This window comes from Pistacia vera, unplaced genomic scaffold, assembly GCF_008641045.1.
Source record: "Pistacia vera cultivar Batoury unplaced genomic scaffold, PisVer_v2 Contig143, whole genome shotgun sequence".
In the NCBI taxonomy this organism is placed as follows: Eukaryota; Viridiplantae; Streptophyta; class Magnoliopsida; order Sapindales; family Anacardiaceae; genus Pistacia; species Pistacia vera.
This window is the reverse complement of record NW_022195500.1, coordinates 1050785-1071512: the sequence shown is the minus strand read 5'-3', so window position 1 is coordinate 1071512 and position 20728 is coordinate 1050785. Positions and strand designations below refer to the sequence as shown.

The 20728-nt window shown below is 36.3% G+C and overlaps 1 long non-coding RNA gene and 1 pseudogene across 2 annotated transcripts; both read right to left on the bottom strand.

Moving 5' to 3' along the window:
- Positions 1-330: 330 nt before the first annotated feature.
- Positions 331-5678, bottom strand: LOC116123575 (annotated as a pseudogene).
- Positions 5679-12473: 6795 nt separating this feature from the next.
- On the bottom strand, positions 12474-19912 carry LOC116123593. 2 transcript variants are annotated; one of them, XR_004127059.1, is made up of 3 exons: positions 19641-19912; positions 12651-12738; positions 12474-12567 (listed from the first exon to the last, which is right to left on the bottom strand). It is a non-coding gene; the product is annotated as an uncharacterized LOC116123593 (long non-coding RNA). The 2 variants fall into 2 exon arrangements; XR_004127058.1 differs by lacking the exon at positions 19641-19912 and adding an exon at positions 12886-12939.
- Positions 19913-20728: the final 816 nt, after the last annotated feature.

The window sequence follows — 20728 nt, the reverse complement described above, 5'->3', positions numbered from 1 at the left end:
AGAGTGAGACACACAAATAGCTGAGCTCTGGAAAAAGAATTCACTTTGTTTAATAAGTAACTTTAAATTTGACTGATGCTATTTGCTTACCCAATAGCATATTACATACATAATTAATCCAAAATGAGTTCATATCTTATTTTCTCACTGGATAAAGCCATTTTTTGAGACTTGATATCCATTGTTTACTACTTTTCCAAGTCAATTACCAGCATCAACTCTGTAAGTCCGGTTATGAAGATTCCATCCCACCTTTTAATGCGGATCTCCTTTATTACTCTCGTTAATAGACAAGGCTCTGCATTATACTCAAACTCTAACCATTTCCTCCTATGAAGCGCCAGTCAAAGCAGCTCTCTGAAAAAGACGACAAAATTCATAAGTATATTGCAATGTCTGTACATGTTGGGATTGAGAACATGGTAAGCATAATCTGGGTCTCCGACTCTTATTTACAAGCTACAAATATTGATGAAGCTTGTAATTTTTAAGATTAAAAAATACGGGTTATGTGGGTTTGTATTAGCAGAGGCTGGCCTTAGGGTGATCATACAACAAATCAATATATCACACTTGACTATCCACCAATAGATCCAGCAATGGCATAAGAAATGCTCACTGATGATAACCATATGCAGCACAACATTCCAAAAGGGTATACAACCCATGGCTCAACTCACTTGACTAAAAGATATGAGTGAAAAAAGAGGTTAGAAATGAAAGAGTTACGGCTTATCAAAATCTTACTCGTTTTGCTCCTGTCACCTTTTGCCTTTATGAGGGAGTAATGGCAAACACCTGCATCTTCGTAGCCTATCCCAGTTTGGTAGGGAGCTTCGTTGCCTCGACCCAATTCCAATTTGTGGCATAGCCCTTGCAAGATTGGCAGTAATATAAAGACAATATTAAGGTAGTTAAAAGTGCAATAAACTTGTTCCCTCACCCGAGCATAAGACAGTCCACGTTCCAACTTTTTGGAGCCCTTTCGAGTATAACTCCACTACAGGGTTTCACACGTGATCCGCATAATGCAAGCAATAGATGAATCTCTTGCCAATTTTTATAATTTTTGGACATCTTGCTTCTGCTTTGGATTGCGGAGCGATTACTTTTTACTCACAACACAATTAGGATTGGGACATGTCTTGAGCAGGCTTGTCTTTAATGCTACCCATGCGATTTAGCCAGACAAGGAATGTCCTTGGTTCAGTGTGGCCACCTTAGATTAGCAGCTGATACTTAGGCATCATGAATGGGCTCGCTTCGGACAATATTTCCATGCCTTTTCTAGACCTACCATCATTTAGGACTCAACGTGTAATTAAACCCTACAAACTCTCACGCTACAAAAACTTCCATTACGCAGAAACTTGGTTTTTACATCTTGTCTAAAATTCATATAATGAGGCAGTAGAATAAGTACCAAATCCACAATAGAGAAACCAATGAAGCCGTAAGACTCGCTACTAGAACATTTCCAACCGAGGACATGTTGTGAAGGTGTGCAACCGCTTCCAATGGTTGTTGAAGCGTCTACAAGCAAGCTGAGTCTACGAAGAAAGTGAGCTAGTCATTCGTACTGCACAACTTATCTCACAAAAAACACAGAGATGGTGGCCATCTTTATGGCTACACATCAAACGATTTGATTGGCGTGAGACATGTGCGCACATGGATGGGTATATATCTTGCAAAGACAATAAACTTAGATGACTCGAGCGTGAGCATACCCCAAGGGCTTCCACAGGTTCAAGTTTCATATTTTGTTAACCTTTGTGAGCTGAAATATCTGTCTCAAATTGAAAAACCATCCAAATTTAGTAACTGCTACCCCCCTCACAGAATTTCACAGCATGAAGTTTATATCTTTCGAAGTGTGTCCTTACAAATATAACATCTTGAACATATATGAATTTCCAGTATGGCATGCATGCTGTAACAGAGAAATAGAGAGTGAACATCAAGTAAACCAAATGCCACAGGTTTATTTTCCTTGGATTCAATGAACAGCAAATGTTTTTTCTATTATATACCTATTGTATAAATGATAAAACATTCCAATCCCAACGATCAATAAGAAATTGGTTAACCCACTTTAGCACTTGGCATCCTTGAAACCAAATTGCATCAGCTGGGGGCCTTCAATCTGAATTTCACATTTAGACCAACTGAAGGTAAGATAAACATGGTTTAAACAAGACAAAAAGAATGTCCGAAATTGGTTTCCTAAACTCACAGCACGCTGGCGGAGCAGACTATGAGGGCAATTATTGAAATGTAAGCATACACATTTGATACTGTCCATACCTGTCTGTTAAAATGAAGATTTGTCAACATATAAAGCATTAGGAAAACAAAAAAAAAAAAAAAAAAGATGCTACCCAGTGCAGGAAGTATACAATAGAGATGCGCTGAATCTTAACAAGGACTAAAAGGTGACAAAATTTGATTTCCAAATCTTCTAGAAATCTCCTCCCAAACCTTATCTCTTGGTCATTGCCTTTAAAATACATTGCATTATGTTTATCTTGCAGGGTTGCTCAGACAACAAAGGTAATTGACTCATTCAATTAGTAGTTCATAACATTTATTAAAGCTTTGACTCCAAAGTACATCAGACTCAGAGTCTACATCTCCAGAGGAAGAAATTTCCCATCAGAAGAATTTTCAAGATACATTAGATTAGATATTAGAAATCATGGTAACCAATGGTTAAAAAACATTATAGAGGGAAGGTAAGGAAGAGCCATATCATTCACCTTATATATTATTGGCTAAAATGCATTATTTAACATGACCAGGCATGACCTCATAGCCTGGCACAATTTATAGTACACAAGATACAAATATAGATCAAGGATCCCCTTCCAAATCTTACCATTGCTTTCTTGAATAGATCACTTCTGTAATAAATGCATGTTTGAAATCATTGCACTGATGAAACCAGTCCAGTTAAGAAAGTTCAGTCAGTGAAGCCATTGAACACCATATAAGAGTAACAGGTACCTCACTAGTATATAATATATGAGAAACTTTAGATAGTATATAATCCAAGAACTAAATTTTACTTCGAAAGTCAAAGTTTTATGAAATTAGGCTGCTATTTTTCAACAAGGAGAGAAGATAGTAATGGAAGAGATGTAGTCTGAGATTTACCATATACAACAGGACCAGTGATAACCACACGGACAAGGGAATCTGTGGCCCAAACAAATTGAGAAGCAGCAGCACTGAAGAATGGCTCCAAAGCTGCGAAGAGCATCGTGAGATTTTAAGTGGAATAAAACCATCATTATTCAAACTTTATTAAGATATTGAGCCTGGCCAAAGGAAGGCAGAGCTCAAAGACAGCTTACTACAGATAAGACATGACATAAAACAGCCATTCCAAAAAATAAAATATTGAAGAGCTCTCAAGTATTGTCTCAGCAACAATCAGCTTCTATAGTTCATTAGATAACCTTTTACCTAAACAGATTTCAAAGACTTTTCCATGGCATTGAAACTACAAATGATAAAATACCGACCAAAGATTGAAAATATATTCCTCCACAAGATAGATAAGAAGCAGAACATGTTTTCACTCAAAATACATGTGGATGGGCACCTCTAATACAATATACCACTAAACTACCAACAGGCCTTCATTTCAAAAATCCAGCCTGCATAACAACTGGACAGGTACTAAGCTAACAATGGGCATCAATGACTTGGACCACAATCTTGTAATGATCATGTTTTCTAAAAACAATATGGGTGCACACAGAAAGTGATGTCCATGTTTTGCATTATTTCAAATAAGATACTTTTTTTCTTTTCCATACTTGACTAGAAGATATGAAATTAACTTGAGTAAGATGCTTTTGCCCTATCTTAAACTTTTTATACCTTTAATGGTGTGAGTAAAAGATACAGCAACAGCGGCAAATGATACATTGGACATGACATGTCCAAGGGCATGACAGAATGCAACCGGCGTCAATAGTAACAAGAGCTCCTTATCAATTGGCTGGTTACAAAAGAAAACTATATTACAAGGGCAAACCAGAATGCACCTAGAAGAGCAAAGACAGCAAGACAGGAACCGATACTTACAGCACGCTTGGGTAGACCAACACCCCAAGAAACAAGACAGTATACAACTCCAACTAGAAGATGTATAACAGAAACAAAACTGCAGAAATGAGAAAGTTTGTACAGTTATGCAGGGATAAGATTTAGAAACGCCAAGGCTATGAGATCCATAGACATGAAACAATGAAAAACTATCTTATCCACTTTTTGCAAAGGATGTCACATGAAAATTGAAATCCACAAATGTGACAAAACAAGTAAGTTATCTATGAGGATGACATACTATGGATATGGGAAGTAATTGTAGACCTTCTTGTTGAGTATATTGAAGATGACATTTAAGAAGTACCTGTAGAAAACAAAACGCCAGCAACATCTAGAGTTTAGCAATTATATAAATAGCAAATATAAAACAACACAGTTTTGCCATTTAAACTGAAATGGAAACACAACCAAAGGACAACTACTTTCATTTACACAATTATTAAAAATGATTTGGAAGTATTTTTATGGCCTTCAAAAGCAAGAATTTTCTGTAAAATAAATAAAATTGTCTGTAAGAAAAGCAGTCATACCGGCACCCGTACATTCATTATTCTCCACTGTATGGCCAATGTGATTCGTCCATCAATCAAAGAATTTTTAGACAACTACTATCGAAATTTCGAATTAAAGAATATGATTCTAAAAGCATACAGAATTAGTAATTTAATATCTTACCACATAAAGAAAAAGAAGCCAGTAACCAATGCAGGAAATCTCTCACCAAAGCTCTTTGAAGGCTTCGCATACCTGCAGTCACAAAATCAGCAAATCCAAAACAAAATTTCTCTATCTGCTTTGCTATAAAAAAAAATACAACTTATTTCTCTCTTAAATTGATCCTATCGATAATTAAACTGTAGAAAACAATAATAAATGATAAAAGCCAAAACTTTGTTTCACTATCAAATATAGCCTTTGCTATCTCAGCAACCAAATAGAAAAAATAAATAAATAATCAAAACATAAAAAACAAAAACCAAGTAACAAGTCTAACCCATCAGAAATCTCAATCTCTCGACCATCTGCATCCGCTGCAGCAGCTGAAACAACCGGAAAGTCAACGGTATTTCGCTGCCTTATTTGTTGACTCCAGCCTGTAAATCTCAACAACTCGCTGGAAAAATTAACCCTCAAAGGAGATTCTTTTTTCTCAGTTAACGGCGAGAACTCCAAGCGCGTGGCTTTCGAAGCAAGTGACCCAGTTTTAAGTTGAACATAACTTGATGATGAAACCTTGCTCTTTGATAAGTAGAGTGAAGAGATACCAGGNTGTTGGATAACAAGACCTAATATTACTGAAAGGTTTGGTGTTTAAGTTTCACCAAATGATCACTTATCATATTTATAATTTATCTGATTTATTGAGCTTGTAGGATAATAAATAAAATTCGAGAATTAATTAAGGTATGTACAAACTGTCCGGATATCACAAACTTCAATTGTTTCTAGCTAAGAAAATAATTCAGAATAGAATTTTTAGACTCAATTAACTCGAAAATCTTCTTCAAACCGAACCAAAACGTACAGGTCGGCTTGGTCTGCTTCAGCTTTTTGAGCATTTTTACACACCCCTACTTGTAGGTCAAACCGTTTCCAGTCGTCGTCTATAATAGCCGTAATTTTATTGATGAAGAATGAAGTGAATTTCATCAAACCTGAAATCATGAACAAACATGATTGATGGAATCCGTGTATATAACAGCAGCTAGCATCGGAGAGGTTGCATAGAACCGCAATATTTGATTCCTGTGCCTGACATTTGACAAAGGTTTCTGCCTTATTTCTCTGACACAAGTAAAAGGTTTCATTTGGCTCTAAAGATGATCAGCAGTCTAAATTGTTTTGGTGGATAAATAAAACTTAGAGAGATACGTATATTACAGAAAATTCAGAAACTAATAACAGGAAAATAAATGTGTATTGTTGTTATTTTCAAATAAATGATCATGGCTACCTAATTATGAGCACAAAAAAAGAAAGGAATCAAGACTAATTAGGTCAATCGGGGTAGGTGATCATGTGATTGAGTTTTGGAGGTAGAAAAAGGGAGAAGCAAGTGGAGCCACTAACACTAAAGATTTAAGTGTACGAGGACCGCAATAAAGCAAAAGGAATTTTCCGATCCACCTAATGAGCTGATTGCAAGTGTACTAGGACCACTTACACATGTCTCATATAAGAATAAAATCCCAACATCAAATGGAGACGCAACTTGTGTATATAAATATCTGGCTGGGCATGTGTGATCACACAGACAATGAGTGTGGTGACACTAGAAAAACATAAAACGACTGTGCATCAACAAAGTGATATCATGACATAAAAAATTAGTGTTACCACACTGAATTCATCATTTGACAAAAAATACTTACATAAAGCATTGTAAAACAAGTGTGTTTATCGGGTGAAAGATGAACATGATGGTAGCAAATGATATAAAGCAAGATAGTTGTGAAAGGATTTCAACAGAAAGAAAGCATTGACTATATTTGAAATTTTCTCTCCAGTTGTCAAGTTGACTACAATAAAAATAGTACTTGGGTTAGTGGAACAAGAAGACCTTTATCTTGAGCCGTTATATGTAAAGACGACGTTCCTTCATGGAGAACTGGATGAAGAAATTTATATACGGTAGCCATGAGGTTTTAAAATACAAGGAAAGAAGAGAATGGTGTACAAACTTCAAAAGAGCTTATATGGGCTAAAACAAGCTCTTAGACAGTGGTACAAGAAGTTTGATGGGTTTATGTATAGTAATGATTTCCTAAGATGCCAAGGAGACTAGTACTGTTACTTCAAAAAACTTAGTAATTCCTATATCATCTTATTACTATATGTAGATGACATGTTGATTACGAGGGCTTGTAAACAGGAAATAGACAAGTTAAAAAGACAATTGTCAAAAGAGTTTGTTATGAAGGATTTTGGAGTTGCAAAACAAATCCTTGGTATGAGGATTAACAGAGATAGAGCGAGAGGTTTGTTGAAGCTATCATAAGAAGAGTATGTGAAGAAAGTACTCAATAGGTTCAACATGGATGGAGCAAAGCCAGTAAGCACCCATTTGGCTAGCCATTTTAAACTATCCAAAGATCAGTCACCTATAACAAAGCATGAGCGAGACTACATTGCTAAGGTACCCTATGCATCAACAATCAATAATCTTATGTATGTCATGGTGCGTACAAGGCTAGACATAACACATACAATGAGAGTTGTGAATCGGTACATAAGCAAACCAGGAAAGCAACATTGGGAAGTAGTAAAATGGATTGTTGGATATTTGAAAGGTACTATAGATTCAACATTATGCTTTAGGAAATCAAACTTAGAGCTACAAGGTTATGTGGGTGCTGATATGGCTGGTGACATTGATAATTGCAAGAGTACCACATGTTATGTCTTTACATTAGGTGGGACAACAATCAATTGGGTTTCAAAGTTATAGAAAATTGTTTCTCTCTCTATTACAGAGGCAGAGTATGTTGCTATGATAGAGGCTAGTAAGGAGCTAATATGGTTATAATGGGTCCTAGAAGAATTGAGTCAGAATGATGAGAAGAGCATTTTGTATTGTGATAACCAAAGCACAATTCACCTAGCAAAGAACCCAGCCTACCACGCTATGACAAAACACATAGAAGTTCGATACCATTTCACATGCTCAGTTTTGGAAAAAAAAGTTATAGCTCTCGAGAAGATTCAAGGGAGTAAAAGTCCAGCTAATATGTTTACAAAAGTGGTTACCATTGAAAAATTGAAGTTATGTACAACTTCAGTTGGACTTCTCACTTGAAGAAAGAGAAGTTGATGCTGCTGCTGATGGAAGTGAAGAATCAAAGACATCTGTTGAATTAGTCTCCAAGTGGGAGATTGTTGAGATTTTAGAGTCAAATTCAATCCAAATTAGTATTGGGTTAGGACATGGGTTTTCCTAATATGTTTTTATGCAGAATTGTTTTTCCTTTAGATATACAATTAGGAATAGGAATATAATTGTATTAGGAATTAAAATAAAATTCCTATTAGAATATGAGATTTGAGTCCTATTAGGAATAGTATCCCATGTATTACCTATAAAAATGGGTTAAGTCTTGGAGTTAAACATCACAAAGTAAGAGCCACTAAAGAGGGTTTAATAAGTGAGCCAGTTTATGAGGCTTGTGAAAGACACTTGTAATTTTTTTCTTCATCTTCATAGTGAAATTCCATAACGACAAAGCGGATGTAGCTCTCATATGGAGAGCGAACCACTATAAATCTTGTGTTTTTGTGTGTGGTTATTTGTTTGTCCTTTATTCGCATTCTTTAATTTTTGCTTTCATGGAGATTTAGGATTTGCTAGCATCTAATTAAATCCCCACAACAGTTTACATATTTATTGTTTAATTTTTTTAAGATTGTAAAGATAACTTGTGATTAGAAAAAAATGTGAGAACAGTCATTTTTGACAATGAATTTGTAAGAATAAACGATGAAGTTGTAGCAGTTAATAATAATGGTCAACAACTGAGTATGATTGTTTTAATATTGATTAGCATTGATTTTACCAAAAGATAACAATAAATTTATCTACAAATAATTTTTGTATCCTAACTATGTGATATTGGATTATTTGGCAACATCTTTTTAATTAAAAGACGAGGCAATGAACTAATTTAATTATAGGATAAGCTAAATCACTTATCTCATCATTCTATAATTAAAGAGATACTGATAAATCAATGACAAATATTCCAGTCATATTGTAGTAAAATCCTATATTTGCACTATTAAAAATACTCTAAAAGTATCTCTCATAAGAAAAAAAAAAAATTAATCAAATCCTCAAATTAAATCACTCCTTAGTAAGATCCATCACCATTACATGTAAAAAATCATAAACGTGTGTTAAGAAAATCAAAATACAAACGCAATGATTGTATCTATAATTTTTAGCAATTTTAGAGTATCATATCATGTAAAAATTACTAAATTAATAAAAGTTAAGCCATATGGCTGTGTTTGTTTTGTTATTCATATCATATTCTATTCCTATCATACCCAAAATACGTATTGGTTTCAATATTCTCAAAATCCAATCACATTCTATTCAACTATTTTAAACTTTATAGGTTTATTAATATTGAAAAATTAACAAAAAACATCCCCACCCACCCATCAAATGCCAGCTATCATCATTGGAGAGTGGCCAGAAGTCACCGAAATGGTGCACAACCAGTTGGATTTGGCCGGTCGGGCAACGATCTAACCTTTTTCGAAGGCCAGATCTTTGGCCACATCTGGCCGTAGATCCAGTCTTTTTCGGCCAAATCAATGGTGGATTTGGAAATTGCAAACCTTCTATATATAACAAGCATTTTATAGCCCTATAAATTAGAAATTGAAGTTTACATAAGAGAAATGAAAAAGTGGTAATAATATTTCAAATTGAAGAAACGAAGGATAAGCTAATTAAGATGAAAATGGTATAATCTCAAATTAATCATCGAATAAAGAGCATTTTACTATGAATAACACTTTGGGTACTAATGGATGGGTACTAATTTGTGTACTAACTAAAGCATAGTACCCGTACTATGTGCATAGTACGGGTACTATGCTTTAGTTAGTACACAAATTTGTACTCATCCATTAGTACCCATAGCATCACTCTTTTACTATAGATGATATAATAGTAATTCGGAAACCCAGTAAGCTGATGACTTCTACAAACAAGTTGAAGTTGACCTTTGATTTTTAAAAAGTGAAAGTCAAACAAACCTTAGAAATTAAACAATAATAAGGCTGGAAATTTAATTAGGAGTTTAAAATTAAAGTCCTCCCGTATGATGCCGCGCACATTGGAATCATCACACATAGAGTTAACGATTTTTTCTCACCCGAATAATGGTTTAATGATACATTTCTACTAATAGACTTTTAAAATATCACTTTATTAACTAAATTTTTAGTCTGATGGTGAATAAAGAGCAAACTCGATCCAAACTGTTGAGGTTTTTGAAGAAAGGAGACCAATGATTCTTTTGGTGATGGAAAATTAGATTTTTGTAGTTGAGATTGATCAGAATTTAACTTGAGAGAGCGGCTGCACACACCTTAATCGCTCAATCGCCGGCAATTGACAAGGTCAGTGGAAGTAGGGTTTAAGAGGTCTTGGTCAGTGATGATTGGGGAAGATAATGGTGGTGGCGTTGGGTCGCAATGATGCCAGAATAAAAAACAGAATATAAATTTGGATAGTAAAATGGTATTTTAAAAAGTCAGTGAGTGTAAAAGTGTTATTAAACCATTATTTAGGTGGGAAAAAGTCTTTTGCTTTCACACATATGGATTGAGTTAATTAATTATTATTCTTCTCACATCTTATTAGACTTGAATATTAATGTTAAGCTTTTACCTATTAACTTAAAACAAATATTAGTTTAAACTATTTGGTAAACTGGTAGTAACATAACAAATGAAACCGTTGTGTTTACCTTCTTTGTGGATATTATGGAAGCATTTGTTGCTATAGCCTCTACATCTCCTGTTGGATTTGAACTGTGCATCGAAGCCTTTTGCTGTGAAGAGTAAAGAGTCCACGAGGATCAACAATCTCTCGAGCCATTAGCTCCACATGATGAGAAGCAAGACCTCCACAAGAAGTGCCATATATAATACTATCCAAAGACTCCTCCACAAGTAGAAGATCATTGGTGTTGACTATGATATGCATGAGATAACTGGAGAGCTAGCATGCCAAAACATTTCAGAGAATTTTGAAGCACGATGAAGGGTCGAACTAATCACTGTGGCGAGAACACGCAGCGAAAGTTGCTTGTGTTTGCTGCAAATATACTCAAAATAAGCAAAGGGACATAAAAATATATTTTCTTTGGGAAACAGAGAGATGCATACAAGTTACATTAAGTTTAGAAAATGTTGGAGCCTATTGACTCCACAATTACACAATCAGAATATAACTATAAAAAGCATGATATATGAGAGAAGTTTGATCTTACCCTTCTTGTTTACTCTTTCTGTGAATCAAAATCCTCTTACATTCTCTAACTTCTTCATTTAGTATATTCTGTGAATTGAACTTCTCTTAGATTCTCCAGACTCTTGAGAGAGATCTTCATTTCTCACAATCTCTCATTGTTGAACTCCTGTTGTTTTTTGGTAGACGATGATGATTTTACTAGGAACAAGCAGAGGTCACTGCAATCAAATAATTAAAATTTCAGAACATCAAGAACGTAATATCCAAAACCTTATCACCATATCAAGAACATCAATAATTGTACTTACTCCCATGGCTTCTTTTCAAGCGCTTCGATGTAGAAACTTCCCGATGCAAGGAGCTCTTCCTCTGTGTTAAAAATTTCTGCCAGTTTTTATAAAGATCTCATAGCGGTAAAATTTGGCAAATCAATAGACTCACGAGCTCCACTGTCCAGTATGAACCTGGAAAAAAGATAAATATGTACTTTATCCAACTGTTGCAACTGCACCACAGCTGGCATCAAGGTTAGAACAGAGAGAAATTAATAGGATTACTTTACAGAAGCAACTGCATATCATAATCTTGGAAAAAAAAAAAAAAAAAAAAAAGCAAGCAGCCATATCTAATTTTAAACCCTTCTTCACTTTTCTATTGCGTAGATCCAAGTCCTATCATATTACCTTTGGTTTGCTACATTCTTCATGCAGAAATCTTCTCTGATCTACACATAACTGCAGATCTTCCCCCAGCTAACAAAATCCTCATTTGATCTCATTTTAATTGTTGGCTATTGAAGATCAATTCCAGCTCTAGGTTCTAGGTATAAAGACAAAAAAATTAAAGCATAACATATATCTAAACTAAAAAAATAACAAAGCCAATATTAAAAAAAAAAAAAAAAAAAAATCACATCCATACTCGACGATGTTCTTTGATTGATTACGCTGCATAGACCTGGATCTGAAGTTTACTAGTTGATTCTCATGATTAGGATCACTGCTCGGTGCAGAATCAGTTGAGAGGAATATTTATAGAATGTGAACCTCTGGTGATGAAATATTTTGTGTTTGGTCATAGAGAGAATCGGCAACACTGTCATCCTTTAGGAACAGAAAGACAACGCAATTGTAGCAAAGGCTAATGGAAAAATCATGAGTTGTAATTATACTTGACACCCAAAAGTGTCATGATATAGGAGCCAAAGAAGCGATCAATGGACCCAGAGAAGACAATTTCAACAACAAGAAGCTCCCTTCAGCCTTTGTTTTCTTGCACTGGGTCCTCCCTTTACAATATGAGGAAAAACAGTAATGAGAAAAGTAAAGGCCGACAGGAGAAGTGCAGCGAGAAGGCAATTGGACTACTTTTTCCAAGCTGATCGAGCGCAACGGATATTGCTTCAGTCATAAACAAAACCAACACCACCGCAGGTTTCTGGTGTTTAACCAGAAACTCAAACCCTGTTATCATGAGAATAAAATATGTTAGTGAAGAACAATAAATAGAAGATAATGAAGCTAAAACTCAAAATTCTGACTTTTACCTTGCAGATGAATGAGTAAATGAACCAGTTATCAAGCTGCATATGTTCCACAGAAGATCAACCTTCTTTGGTTGTCCATGCTCGTAACCTGCCAAACACATTGTTAATTAACTTGAAACTATTACATTCCTATTCAAATACTTTTATTTCACCAAACACCTTAATATATAACAAAATTATACATATATAAAAATTAACAGCATAATACTTTTGGAGAAGTTGAGAAAACACAAACCTACAATTCTTCTATTTTGATAGGGAAGGGTTTGGCAAATGAAAAATATTACAGTGCGTGTTTGGCTTACTATTTTATCTGTATTTTAGACGATTTTGAAATTGGTTTGTTTTATTACTTGAAGAATCCAACTCTGATAATAGAATCCTGACACCAATCTGACATTGACCGTTACATTTTTTTTTTCTTTTTTTTTTTTTCACTGCATCCTCACCATTTCACTTTCTTTCCGTGCTTCAGTTCTCAATCAATAAACGTTTTAGTGCTTCATTCTCAATATCCATCACCACCATTTCAGTCCCATTTCAGTTTCTGATAATCCATTACCAGGTTCGATGCTTCACTTCCCAGTTTGCATTACACCATCTCCCTTTCTAGTTTCCAGTACCAGCACGTGAACCCCCAATGCCCTGTGTCACAAACTCACATTGTAACCAACGTGAACCCACCGTCAACCCGGAAAACAGCCCACCCCGCCTCCACCCACAACGACCCTATCTCTACCCAACCCAGCCCACCCCGGCCACCACGACCGAGATCTACCCAAACCAGCCTACCGAGCCCCACGACCCCAACCAGCCACCGAGCCACCACGCAGCCACCCCGAGCCACCACGCACCGCATCTACCCCACACAAGCCCACCCAAGCCACCACGCACCCCAACCCAGCCCACCGAGCCACACGCAGCCACCCGAGCCACCCGCACCCGATCTACCCACACAAGCCCACCCAAGCCAACACGCACACCACGACCCACACACAGCCCACCCGAGCCACCACGCACCACCACGACCCAACCAGCCCACCCACGAGCCACCACGCACCACCCCAAGCCACCACCCACCGATCTACCCCACACAAGCCCACCCAAGCCACCACGAGCCACCACGACCCAACCCAGCCCACCCGAGCCACCACGCACCACCACGACCCCAACCCAGCCCACCGAGCCACCACGCACCACCACGACCCCAACCCAGCCCACCCGAGCCACCACGCACCCACCCGAGCCACCACGCACCACCACGACCCGATTACCCCACACAAGCCCACCCAAGCCACCACGCACCACCACGACCCCAACCAAGCCACCACGCACACACCACGACCCAACCAAGTCCACCCAAGCACCACGCACCACCACGACCCCAACCCGGCCACCTCGAGCCACCACGCACCCACCCGAGCCACCACGATCTCCATCAAAACACACCCCAATCTCCATCAAACCCACCTCATATCTGCGTAAAGACACCCACCATTTTGAAACTGAATTTTTTCTTCAAAATAAAATGCTTTGTTTTGTCTAATAAAACAAACCCAAACCCACACATATAAAAGCAATTGGTTTTTTCGGCTTTTAATTGGGTTTTTTTTTGGGGCAATTCGTTTTATTGGGATTTGTTTTAATTCGGTTTTTATTGATTAGGCTATTAGCATATAATTGTTAATTCGGTTTTTATTTTATTCGGTAATTGGACAGGATTGTTTTAATGGGTTTTTGTTTTGTTTGACAGCTTTTTAATCTCGTGTACACACGGATCCATTTAATGTATTTGGATGTTGTATCTGACCAGAGAAGGGAAAGAGACTCACGACGTATCCAAATCAATTTGTAAGTTTCCGTGTATCTATTGTGTTTCAAGACAGAGCCGCTATTTTTTCAATTTTTTTTTTGGAAATAATTTGTATAGTTGTTTTTTTTTTTCATTAATCCTTTGAATGGACTTTAATAATGCGTTTGTATTTGGTTAACTGAAATATTTATTCCGGTTTCACTAATTGATTTATTGTTTTATAGATTTGACATCGTTCTTTAATCGTACCCAAAAATTACGCTCATATGCATAGATGTCAGCATAATTTATCTCGACGTCGCAGGATTGATTATTACTTGCAACAGAGGCGAAAGTTTCGACGTTTTTCTAGAGTTGGAGTTCGTCATACACCCTGTTGGTCGACAGTGTCTGTATCTTCCCCTGCATTGACGTCTTCAAGCAGTGTCGGATCGAAAGAGGTACACTTTTATATGGGTTAGTTGATTACGTTAACATGTGATTATTATATTGTGTAATGTGCTTGGTGATTCGTATGGTGCCCCAATGTGGTTGTTCACGTAGTCCTTAGATGGGTGATTCTGTGGCTTGGTCTGAGATGACACACAGATTTCTGGTCTGTTATCTGAGCGGGCCAAAACTTCACATGGTACTGCAATAAAAACAGCTGATTACCAAAATGTTGGACGACATATCATCATTGGCTGGCAGGAAACTCAAAGTGACACAATTAGCCTCTAAGTTCTTTCGCCTGCGAAAACTTTATCAAGCATGGCGGAAATTGCTGCAACACAACAGGATCGGGTGGGATCAAGAGTCACAAAGTCCAACGTGTCCCGTTGAGGTTTGGCAAGAATATGTCAAGGTAAATATATTTTTTAACATTATTATCAACGTCATTGTAATATACGCATTTTTCGGACTGCTAAAATATTAATATATATTCGTTAACTCATCAGCAAAACCCATGGCGCAACAATTTTACCACCAAGGGACTTCCCACAAGGAACTTTATGAAATAATATTTGAGAAGCAAACTGCCACTGGAAGATATGCGTACACATCTACATCCCAACAGGTGGAGGCTTCCAGTTATTCCAATCCCGGCTCGGTTCCTATGGATGATAGCGACTTTGAACCTGATCCTGATCGTTTGACAGGGGAAAAACGGCCAAACATATCTGGTCATGGAGGAGCGAGAAATCGGAGGCATAGAAGGGGGCCCGGACATACAATTGCGGATGCCATTTATAGCTTGACGGATGGCTTGCGGAAAAGCGGACATGGGATCCAGGGCTTCGATCGTCCTAGAGATGAGGGGAAGAAGCGAACACCAGTGCTCCATTGATCCTTTCTCCATGAGCAATTGTATTGACATCATGACGGCCATGCAAGTACCGACACAGTTTTTCCTGCCGACTGTCACGTACTTATATGAAAATCCAGGGTGGCGCGAGATATTTGTGAAACTCCCACTGGACGAAAGGGCTAACTGGATTCAAAAAAACTTTTTCAATAATTCGTAGATGACACTATATTTCATAATTGTTGGCAACAATTTGTATGCGTCAGTGGGCAGTTGTCATTACAATTACAATTTATAACGTTACTGTATGAACTTATTTATGTGATATTGTATGTGAAACACTGTTTTGATTGTCATTGCAATTAAATATGACTGTTATATTTTTCAAAGTAGTACAACAACTATTAATTGTTGATAAATGTTTTGCAATGTGTAGGTTTAAATGGCGTCGTCTAGCCGTACAGGAAGAAGACAACGTGCTAAGATGAGAGGGACGAAGAAGAAATACTGACAGATATAGCCATTGCACTATGCGGTGTTGCCGCGTTAGAAGCAAGTCGACCTCAACCACGACATACATCTGTATTAACTGGTCATCAGTACATGTTGGAAGTACTCAACGGTCATCCTGACAGGATCTATGACAAGTGCCGCATGGACAGAGATGTTTTACATTGTTATGTGAATTTTGTTCGATCAAGGCAAATTGCAACCAACAGGAGGACGAGGTTAGAAGAACAAGTTATGATATTTCTAACAATCGTTGGAAAAAATGAGACAATCAGAACGATGATGGAGGATTTCAACATTCGGGTGAGACGATTTCTAGACATGTTACCGCAGTTTGCGATGCATATGTGAGTTGAAGACAGAGTTTATCAGACCACCTGACTCAATGATGTTCCATGGGAAATATCAGCCAACAGAAAATATACCCTTTCTTTAGGTACTGGTTCATTATATGTTGGTATTAGTAGATAGTTAAGTTCATTGTATTATTAAATTGTTTAGTAGGTTAATATTAGTGAAATGACTCATTTTCATGATAGGACTGTATTGGAGCCATAGATGGCACACATGTATACGCTTCGGTTCCACGTGAATTTGCCATTAGGTACCGGAATCGCAAAGGATCGATGTCACAGAATAATGGCTGTATGCGACTTTAACATGATGTCACTTATGTCGTTACTGGATGGGAAGGATCAGCGCATGATTCAAGAGTTTTAATTCAATTATTGATGATCCTAATTCTGGATTCCCATATCCTCACCAGGTATAAGTATTTTCTTGACGTATTACAGCGTATTACATCCACTGTTGAGGCCCTGTAATTCAAATAAAATGTCTGAATTATTACAGGGAATACTATTTGGTTGATGCGGGTTATGCAAATAGGGATGGGTTCCTCGCCCCTCATAGGCAAGTGGCTTAACATATTCTGATCACCGCCGTAACCGAAGGGGGCCACAAGAGTTGTTTAATTACAGACATGCTTCACTCCGCAATGTTATCGAGAGAACCTTTGGTGTTTTGAAAAAACGGTTCCGTATTCTAAATGGAATGACAATTATCCGTTGGACAAACAAGGGAAGATTGTCATGGCATGTTGTGTACTTCATAATTTTATAAGAATGTACAATATGGACGACCGTATCTTCGAACAAACCAATAATAGTATGGGTATGAGCAAGCATTGTGATCATCAAAACGGGGCAGAATATGGCGGAAATGGAGAAGGATCGAGTCAACCGAACAAGGTATATAGAAAACATGATGACTGTACGGGATAACATAACGAATGCACTGTGGGTAGCACAGTGGACCATGTCATAGTTGTTTACTGGAGTAAAGTTGTTAAAAGATTGTAAGGGTTGATAATTAGTATTTTTGTCATATATGTATTAATGTGATGTTTTTAAACTGTTGGATTACTACTTGAAATTAATATGGGTTTTTGTTTTTTAATATATACGGGTAACAAAATTATCAATAAAATATTTAGTATTATTAAAATGTGAGGTGATAAGTTATATATATATAATAATACATTATTTTAACAAAATACAATAAAATATTTTATTAATAAATCATTTATAAACAAATATATTAATCAAATATTTAACACAAATATCAAGATCAAAATAATCTACCAAACACATATTCTGAAAATCATATTCTCGTAATCATAACCCTATCCAACTATCCAATACTATCCTCAAAATCCTACCCAAAATACTAAACCAAACGCACCCACAGAGACTTCTTGGGGGGGATTAGCAAATGAAAGCCCTCCAAAAGTGGGTTTCAGGTATTGACAAATGACAATTGAAAGAGAGAGAGAAAGAGAAAGACTAGAAGGAAAGCAAAAAGTAATCTTTTTTTACTACAACAAAGAAAAAGGACAAATTGAAACGTGAATAGTGTAACAAGAAAAATAATTTAAGCAACATGGTGTAATGATATTATGAAAGATTATGAAGCTAAAAGAAAAATTAAAATATCGGAGAGTATTACTTATATTTAAGGGTGTTCATAACCTGTTAACCACTTTTTTTTAACCAAACCGGTTTTCGGTTCAAGAATTTTCATGAACCGAAACCAAACCGGTTTTCTTTTTAACTTATTTTCCATTTTGTTTTCAATTTCCATATGATTATGTTCCTTACCTTACTTGGTCTCACACGAAATTCTAAAATCTATGTTTGTGTGTGAAAAAAAAAAGGAAGAGAAATACGTAAAGCGTGAAAAGTAAAGAGAAATAGATTTGAGAATTTAGGGTTTTTTAATTTTAAAATAAAAACTGGTTTCGGTTAATCGGTTTATAAATTCCTTAAACTGATAACCAAACCAGAAATTAACTTTATGTATTTCTTTGAACTAAAATCAAACTGGTTTTTTGGATAACAAGAAAATCGGTTCGGTTATCGGTTTAATTCGGTTTCTGTATTTTTTTAATACCCTTACTTATGTCACCTATAAATCATCGTCACAATCGAGATCAATTATGGAGATAAGCTAATAAAAAAATTTGCAGCTATAATATCACAATCCCAAAATGCGAAGGAATTATAAGTCGTAAAATATAAAGTAATTAGAATGGAATTATTTTTAATGTATATTAACAGAAAGTACAAGGTAATCTCTTATAGCTTTCCCCACAACTCTAAAGAGTTACCGCTCATAGTTCTCCTAGCTTTGGCAGTACTCTGAATAGTTACTAAACGCAAAGAGCCGTTTAATGGATCCCACACAAACGCACTCCAGTATGGCAATAATGAAGGGAAATAGTTACCGTTCGTCGTTCTCAAACTGTCCCACACTACAGTATCCACCGACAAATAATGTTGAAAAATATCGACCATTTACTAGAATTATCTTAGGTGTACTGTTACTTCTTCATGTTCTATATATCAACCACGGTACCACTTTGTTTGTGGCTGGATAACAAAACTTAAGATTATTAAGTGGTTTTATGTTTAAGTTTCACTAAAAGTGATCATTTATCACATTTATAACTTATTTAATTTATTAAATCTGTAGGGTGTTAAATAAAATCCAAGAATTAATTAAGATATATATAAACTGTCCGGATACCTCGGTCACAAAAAATAAAAAACATACAAGAAGGATGGATGATGGATATCACAAACTTCAATTGTTTCTAGCCAAGAAAATAATTCAGAATAGAATTTTTAGACTCAATTAACACGAAAATCTTCTTCAAACCAAACCAAAACGTACAGGTCGGCTTGGTCTGCTTCAGCTTTTTGAGTATTTTTACACACCCCTACTTGCAGCTCAAACTGTTTTCAGTCGTCGTCTATAATAGCCGTAATTTTATTGATGAAGAATGAAGTGAATTTCATCAAACCTGAAATCATGAACAAACCTGATTGATGGAATCCGTGTATATAACAGCAGCTAGCATCGGAGAGGTTGCATAGAACCGCAATATTTGATTCCTGTGCTTGACACTTGACAAAGGTTTCAGCCTTATTTCTCTGACACATGTAAAAGGTTTCATTTGGCTCTAAAGATGATCAGCAGTCTAAATTGTTTTGGTGGATATATATTACAGAAAATTCAGAAACTAATAACAGGAAAATAAATGTGTATTGTTGTTATTTTCAAATAAATGATCATGGCTACCTAATTCTGAGCACAAAAAAGAAAGGAATCAAGACTAATTAGGTCAATGGGGGTAGGTGATCATGTGATTGAGTTTTGGAGGTAGAAAAAGGGAGAAGCAAGTGGAGCCACTAACACTAAAGATTTAAGTGTACTAGGACCACAATAAAGCAAAACGAATTTTTTGATCCACCTAATGAGTTCATTGCAAGTGTACTAGGACCAGTTACACATTCACATATGAATAAAATCCTAACATCAAATGGAGACGCAACATGTGTATATAAATATCTGGTTGGGCATGCATGTGTCATCACACAGACAATGAGTGTAGTGACACTAGCAAAACTTAAAACGACTGCATGTGCATTAACAAAGCGATGTCATGACATCAAAAATCAGTGTTACCACAATGAATTCATCATTTGACAAAAATACTTACATAAAGCATTGTAAAACAAGTAGAATTATCGGGTGAAAGATGAACATGATGGTAGCAAATGATATAAAGCAAGATAGTTCTAAAAGGACTTCAGCAGAAAGAAAGCATTGACTACATTTGAAATTTTCTCTCCAGTTGTTAAGTTGACTACAATAAAAATAGTACTTAGGTTAGTGGAATAAGAAGACCTTTATCTGAGCCATTATATGTAAAGACGACGTTCCTTCATGGAGAACTGGATCAAAAAATTTATATACAGTAGCCATGAGGTTCTTAAATACAAGGAAAGAAGAGAATGGTGTGCAAACTTCAAAAGAGCCTATATGGGCTAAAACAGGTGCCTAGACAATGGTACAAGAAGTTTGATGGGTTTATGTGTAGTAATGATTTCCTAACATGCCAAGCAG